We start from the raw sequence: 7,896 nt of genomic DNA, 5'->3' as shown, positions 1-7,896 counted from the left end.
ACGCTGAAGCATCAGGGGGCAGGGATGCCAGGGAGAGCTGCAGAGAGGAGTGGCCTTGAGCTCAGCCTTGAACACCAGGAGCATCCAATGGAGGCGGCCCGTGGCCCCCAGGATGAGGGAGCGGGCCCTGTTAAGAGCCAGCCCTCTGCTGTGTGGGAGGACGGCCACCCGAGAGTCCCCAGCTCCTGCGCCCAGGCCTGAGGGGTGATGCCAACCCAGGCGGGGGCTGCTTGAACTTCACCTGCGCCCCAGATCCTCATCGTCGGAAAATGAAGGTCAATCACAGGAGAAAACTGCTCAAGCCAAACATGAGGTCAAAGAGTTAGGTGCTGGCATTTTCAATGGAAAAGGGATCCGAGTCCGGGGTGAGCCATGGAGGAGAGGTTTGGTCTGTCTGAGGACAGAGCTTCCGAGAGAGCATGGAAGGTGGCAAGCCCATGGCATTCCCTCCACCAGCCGCGTGGCCAGGGGCAAGGATGTGGCCACAGAGAGCTCTCAGAAACATATTCCTGGGCCTCCCTGCCGGTACTCAAGCAGCTGAGAAAGGACCACCACGGGAAGGCAAGGGACATGCCAGGGGGCCCCATGGAATCCAGAGGTGGACGGGCGATGAGCACAGGTGGCCCACACATGCTCCCCTTAGAAGGTAGACTCAACCCCAGAGCCAGGGACCACCCTAAACTGAGTTACGCGTCTGTCGTTTGGAAATAAGCTCGGTCACAAGGCCTTCAAGGAGGTCCCTGGCACCCGCAGATAGTGGCCTGAGATTTTCACAGAAACCAGTCTCTGAGCTGGTATTTCAGGACGACCCCCGTGCCCTCACCAGCGCTGGAAATGCGGCCGCCACCAACGGGGCCCACAGCCGCGGGGCGGGGATTTCTAGCAGCAGTGGAAAAAGCCAGGGCAAGATTTAAAGCTCACCAACAAACCCAATTGGAAACAGCAGGGGGATTTGCTGTGAAAGTCGGTTTCAAGCTCACCCCATCCATAATTACTCACTTTGGAAGTGTCACGATTCTCCTGCCAAAAGTGTGGCTTCCCTCCCCTCATTAAACCCCTCTCGCATCACTCCTTCTTCGCTCTGCAAAAATGGATTTCACTCAAAAAAGAAATTAGAAAAATAATTGATGTAATAACCATAACCTTGAAAATACTTCTGCCAGAATTTAAGAGCAGAAGGGAAAGGAGGCCCAAAATAAAGGCATCTCTCTGGAAATCAGAAACCTAAATTAGTTCTACGCGCCGGCTACACCCACTTCCCCGCCAACTCTCTGAAGGTGAACACGAGCAACCTTCCTCCAGTCGCACAGGAGGCAGGACCGAGCACCGCCTCAGAATGCATGGTCCCCGCTGGCCGTGCCTCCCGCTTTTACAGGTGGGGAAACCGAGGCACGCGGCTACGCCAGCTCTCTTTCCAGGCACGTGAAGGACCGCAGCTCCTCACGTCCTTCGAAGTCAGGTGTGGCCGTATGACTGGCGTTGGCCCATGACCTATGAGCAGAAATGACGTGTGTCACTTCTGGCGGGAGCCCTAAGAGTCTCGGTGTGACCCCTCGTTCTCCTCCCCCGTGCGGCCCCGGTGATGGTGCAGGGCCACGTTACGGCAATTCTGCATCAGCCTGCGTTTCTGAGGAGCTACGGCAGACGGAGCCTTCCTGCTGAGTAGCGTTAGACGCGTAGCAAGAGCCAAAGTTCAGCTTTGCTGTGTTTGAGCCGCAGCGGGTGGGGGGATATTTGTTACTGCAGCGCACCCGTCTCAGCCTAACAGATACGCAGCTCTGTGCATTGCCCTGGTTTTTCTTAGTAAAGGTCCATCACGGCAGGCTCCATGTTTCACCTTGACATGAGGAAAACCTAGCGTATCGCTCGGCTTAGAATGTCGGTTGAACGGAAACTCCATGGAGAAAGGAGTCAAAAGCAAGAGGATGCAAAATGACATACCTGAACTAGGGAGATAAATGTGACACACGTGTGGGTGAAGACAGTCCACCCTCTAGGGATGACACACGGGCTCTTGATTCTAACCCCCAAACCTGCCCAGGTAACTACGAACTACTTCATGCCTCTTAAAGGCAAGGCAAAGAGGTCCAGAGCACTTAGGTGAATCCCCCAAGGTCACAGGCAGCATTTGAGCCTCCAGCCTGACTCCAAAGCCAGGGATGGCCCCCTGCCTGCCTGGGCACTCACACTCCGGGACGGGAGCCCCAGGGAGAAGCCCATGCCCTTGCTGTTCATCTGCCCCTCCCGGTCGAACACGCACAGGCAGAAGCCCAAAGGTGAAATGGGCAAGTAGGAGTCAAATGTCAATATAGGGTCGGCCTTTTGGAGGACGTGGAGGCCGCAGGCATCAGGAAGTCTGCAGTCAGAAAGAGCACTGAGCCGGTTGTAAGAGTCCCGGCCTCCAGTCCTGCCACCTGCTCATCCCCGCTCTGGGCCTCAGTCTCTCCTACTGGTGGAGCAGACAGGCTGGACAAAACCACCTCCAGGACCTGTTCCAGCTCCAAGTTCCACAGTTCCTGTAAACATACCTCTGGCTGATAAAGGAAAGCAAGTCGAACCCTTTTAAGAAAATCGCTAAAGCCCTAAAATTACGTGAAAGCCTTTGAGATCCGTGAAGGAAAGGCATTTGCTAAATCCCCTCTATTATTTCCAAAGGATATTTTCTATTATTATTATTTACCAAAGGAATTTCTGGACAGAGTTTAAGTGCCTCAGAGCCTACAAAATAACCATCTCTTCGAAACATAACAAAAGGTTCTGAATATTCTTGGCTGATGACTTATTCTTTGAAACATGTTCTCCACTGAACAAAGGATTTTCTTCTTTTTCCCAGTTTTTCTAAGTTTAAGTGGAACACACGCACGCACAACCTCATCGCGGTTACCAACCTAGAAAACTTTTTAAGTTGGCCGAACCGCCTAAGGACACATTTATAACACAGATGGTTCTCATTTAGGACATGCTCAGTATCATCCAGTATCCTAGGAATTGATTATTAGGAAGAAGACCGGGGGTCCTGGGTGGCTCAGTCGATGAAGCGTCCGGCTCTGGATTTCGACTCAGGTCATGATTTCACGGTTCATGGGTTTGCGCCCCACGTCGGGCTCTGTGCTGACAGCGTGGGGTGTGCTGGGATTCTCTGTCTCCCTCTCTCTCTGCCCCTCCCCTGCTCATGCTCTATCTTTCTTTTCCAAAAATAAACACTTTTTAAAAAAAAAAAAAAGGAAGAAGACAAAAATGGAATACATCTATTGAGAACAACGAGCCAGGCTTTGCGCCGAGAGCCCCACATGTGTTCTCTCACTTAAACCTCTATGGGACCCAGTGAGATGGGGAGACTGAGTCTAAGAGATATTTAGCCTAAGCTGACCTAAGATCAGGCAGCGGGTAGGAGCCGAAGTTGGATTCCAACTAGGGTCCTGCACACTCTAGAATCCAGAGTCTATGCAGTGTCTCGCTTAATCCTTACGTCCAGCCCACGAGGCAAGGAGCCCCATTATACAGATGAGGAAACTGGGAATGGGCCAGAGCAAGCCACTGGCCCATGATCACCCAGAGCAAAGGTCTTTCTGGGAAGCCAGGATTCAAATTCTAGTCCATCCCACTGGACAGCCCTTTGCCTGACTCCGCACTATTTCCAGGTAACGTAGGCCTCAAGACGCGCGCTCCTCCTGTTTGGGTTTACCTTGTGGCCCGACACATTGCTAGGGCCAACTCCCAAAACTTCCAAGTCTTAAGTGAATGGAAGAACAAGGGAATTCTTTGCAGTGCCAGTAAGCATGTGTGGCCAAAGGACATTTTAAATCTCCGGAGCCGGGGTAGAAAGCTCTACCGTTGGTAGGGCCTGCAGCCATGCCTGCTTTTGCCCGGAGACCTGGGCCCTGTAGATAATTCCACTGCAAGCAGCTGTTTGCAAAGGTTAACAACTCGACCCATAAAAATGTGCGGCGAGTTGCAACTTGGCTAGCCACCTCAGACCTCAGACGGGGAGAGAAGCTAGCGTTTGCAAAATATGGTTCAAATAACCCCGTCCCCCCCCCCCGACTTTTTTTTCTTCTTTAGTTTTAAGAGTGCAAGAAACATAGAAGTTTTGTGGTTTCACACTGATCTTTTTATGGTTCGAAAGACTCCAAAACAGAGTTGATTTAAAAAATGTCTCTGCATAATGCCGACCATTGTGTGGGCATTTTCAAGGAAGCATGCCATCCGGTGCTGGGACTTCGGGGACTTGAATGTTCTTCGTTGGCTTAAACAAAAGGTTTTGTTCTCAGACAAAAGAGACATCCTGACTCAACAACTGTCTGCGTTTTGACCTCTGCACCCAAATCCCAAATCTGCCCACAAGAGGCAATGTGACACAGGAGAGTGAGCGTGGGCCTCGGGTCCAGCCAGGAAAACCTAACGCCTGGCTTGGCAACTTCCTGTCTTCAGGACTCTGAGAATCTTAGGAATCTCAGAGGATCCTCGTTTTCCCCATCTCTATAATGGGCACAGTAAGGTCTGTGTGTAGGGTTGTTGAAAAAACCCAAGAGATGATATATGTGAAGCATAAAGTAGACCCACCCATTCCTTCAAACACTAATTGTTGAGTACTTACTAAACGCCAGGCATTATTCTCAAAATGGGAAAATCAATAGTGAACAAGACAGACCCAGACCCTGCTTGGGTACCTTCCTGGTAGGGTGAGAGTAAACGAGTAAAGACATAAATGAGATCACATTTGATGATGAAGGCTTGAAGAGCAGAGGGTAATGTGGTGCAGAGGGAAGGGAGGAGGCGCTGGGCTACTTCAGCAAGGATAACCAGTGAAGGCATCTCTGAGGGGCTGGCGCTTGAACTGAGGCTGGGCGGGGGAGAGAAAAAGAGATGCCCATGGAAACATGGCTGGGAGCAAAGTGTTCCGGATGAAAGGGCCAGCAAGTGCAAAGGTCCTGGGGCAGCATGAGATGGCCAACCTAGAGCATGTGAGCTAACAGGGAGGAGAGGAAGAAAGGCTGCAAGAGAACGCAATAGCCAAATCAGGGGAGGCCTGGAAGGTCATGACCAGGGGTGACATTGGGCTTTATTGTACATTCAACGGGCAGTCACGGGTGGGGTTTTAAGCAGTGAAACTGCAGGATTAATTTGCATCCTGACACTGCTAGGCGGGGACAGAATCACGGCGGGATACGCAAGAGAACAAGAAGACCCGTTGAGACACTTTCTCAGGCTAGCCAAAGATAATGGACTATCACAGTTGCAACGGAGATGGAGAGGAGCGTATTAATTTGGAAATATAGTTTGGAGACGGGGCCATGGAATTAGATGGCATCTGAGGAAGGGAAGAAGGCCCAACCATTAAAAGCTCGCTAAAAGAGGGTGGGAACAGTGGCCAGTGAGGTGGGAAGAAACTGGGAGAGCACAGTGTCCTGGAACTACCACAGAGAAAGAATCTGGGGAGGGAGGGAATGGCCCCCGGAGCCAAGGAAGCACGAGGACACAGAGCTGCCTGCTGGAACTGGCCAGATGCAGGTCCCATGGGTGCCCTTGATTGATACACGCCATTTCTGTGAGGGGATGGGGAAGGCAAAGACTGCGAGTAAGTTCAATACGAGGTACTTTTTAAATTCCTCCATTAAGAATGGAAATTGGGGGGCGCCTGGGTGGCTCGGTCGGTTGAGCGTCCGGCTTCGGCTCAGGTCACGATCTCGCGGCCGGTGAGTTCGAGCCCCGCGTCGGGCTCTGGGCTGATGGCTCGGAGCCTGGAGCCTGCTTCCGATTCTGTGTCTCCCTCTCTCTCTGCCCCTCCCCCGTTCATGCTGTATCTCTCTCTGTCCCAAAAATAAATAAATGTTAAAAAAAAAATTTTTTTTAAAGAATGGAAATTGGGCATCTTGTACCTTAGCTACAGTGACCTAGGTATTTCTTTCGTGGTAATCAAAAATATCCACAATAATAACAACTTCTTGGGCCTCAGACGTCCAGTCAGTATGGTAGATGGAGCAGACGCTGAAAAGATTATCCACGCCACCCACCTCCCCCCCAAACAAATAAAAGTTTTGGATACAATGTGACGATAAACTATTTAAATGCAAACTCAATTGCAAAAGCAAGGCAAGGAGAATCTCCAGGAGCTCAAAATGAAATTAAAACCCAAACCAGAGTGGTTGATAAAAGCTGAAGACAAAAGTCTCACAGGATATCGGAACTGGTTACAGGAACTGAAGTCTAGGGGAAGAATGAGACATTAGGCTTAAATGAGGCAGAGTATGCTTCTGAGTCCCTTCATAAAGCCAGCAACCATGAAGCATGGCCCGCCCGTGAAACTCTAAGCTGAAACCTTATAAAATTTGTCCAGTGCTGATAAAACTCACAGGATCCTCAGAGAGGCAGATGCGAAGCTACTCAGAAGGGATCCCCTCAAAACCCAAGAGAACAGGGCTCCTAGAAAGCCGCCTCCTGTTAAAGATAAGCTCACAATAAAAAATTACAATCCACAGGAGCAAAAGAAGGAAAAGCACCCTGCGGTCTAGTAACAGCCAAAAGACTTAGCAAATGAGAGAAATTCACCTCGAAAACTAGAAAGAAAAGAAAAAATTAAAAGAAACGTTCAGCGTAGGTAAAATCTTCAAAGAGAAACAGGAAGAAATACATACAAAAACAAGATTGAATGGAAAAACAAAGGCACATCAGAAAACACCTAAATGGAGAGCCTAAAAATGAAAAATATAATCATTAAGAGAAAAGTTAGGGGCACATGGGTGGCTCCATTGGTTGAGCTTCTGACTCTTGGTTTCGGCTCAGGTCATGATCTCACAGTTGGTGAGTTCGAGCCCCGCATGGGGCTCTGTACTGACAGTGGGGAACCTGCTTGGGATTCCCTCTCTCCCTCTCTTGCTGCCCTTCCCCCACTCTAAATAAATAAATAAATAAATAAATAAATAAATAAACTTAAAAAAAAAAAAGAAAAACAGACCAGGGTGTCTGGGTGGCTCAGTCAGTTAATGTCCAACTTCGGCTCAGGTCACGATCTCATAGTCCATGAGTTCGAGCCCCACATCAGGCTCTGTGCTGACAGCTCGGAGCCTGGAGCCTGTTTCTGATTCTGTGTCTCCCTCTCTCTCTGACCCTCCCCCGTTCATGCTCTGTCTCTCTCTGTCTCAAAAATAAACATTAAAAAAATTTTTTTTAACATGTTGATCTATTTTTGAGAGACAGAGCGCGCTTGAGGGAGGGGCAGAGAGAGAGGGAGACACAGAATCCGAAGCAGGCTCCAGGCTCCGAGCTGTCAGCACAGAGCCCGACAGGGGGCTCGAACCCATGAACCGCGAGATCATGACCTGAGCCGAAGTCGGAGGCTTAACCGACTGAGCCACCCAGGTGCCCCTTAAAAAAAAATTTTAAGATAAAAAAAGTTAAATAGGTTAAGGAGAAGAATAGATACGTTGCAACAAAAATATTGAACTCTAAAACAGACATTTAAAAATCACACAGAATGCAGAAAAAAAATGAACACTCCAGTGGATAACAGGAAAGAGTAATTTACGACCTGCGTAACAGGCAGAGAGGCTCCTGTGTCTGCTTCAGCAGCATATAGATGAAAATTGGAACGGTACGGAGAAGATTCGCGTGGGCCCTGCAGGAAGATGGCATGCAGATTCACGAGGTGTCCCGTGTTACAAAAAAAGAAGAAGAAACAAAGAGAAGCTCCAGTGTATTAAGTTGAACTCTCTGTAGGTCTGGAATGGTTGACTATCAACAATTTCATACAGTTTTACCTACAATGTCTCATACGCGTGGTGGAGAGGAAAACAATAACGAATGTGGGAGGAAGACGTATCTGCAGAGCTGACAGCTGACAATTTTTCAGAATTGAAAACACATGGGTCCTCACGTTGACTCAAAACAGTAGAAATA

General features: G+C 49.5%; 1 non-coding gene across 1 annotated transcript; it reads left to right on the top strand.

Moving 5' to 3' along the window:
• Window positions 1–7,557: 7,557 nt before the first annotated feature.
• Window positions 7,558–7,660, top strand: LOC112856589 (U6 spliceosomal RNA). Its single transcript, XR_003223151.1, has one exon. It is a non-coding gene; the product is annotated as a U6 spliceosomal RNA (small nuclear RNA).
• The last annotated feature ends 236 nt before the right edge of the window (window positions 7,661–7,896 follow it).

This window comes from Puma concolor, chromosome B3, assembly GCF_028749965.1.
Source record: "Puma concolor isolate L17-30 chromosome B3, mPumCon1.1.hap2, whole genome shotgun sequence".
In the NCBI taxonomy this organism is placed as follows: Eukaryota; Metazoa; Chordata; class Mammalia; order Carnivora; family Felidae; genus Puma; species Puma concolor.
Note: the sequence above shows the minus strand (reverse complement) of the source record. Positions and strands in the feature narration are given on the sequence as shown.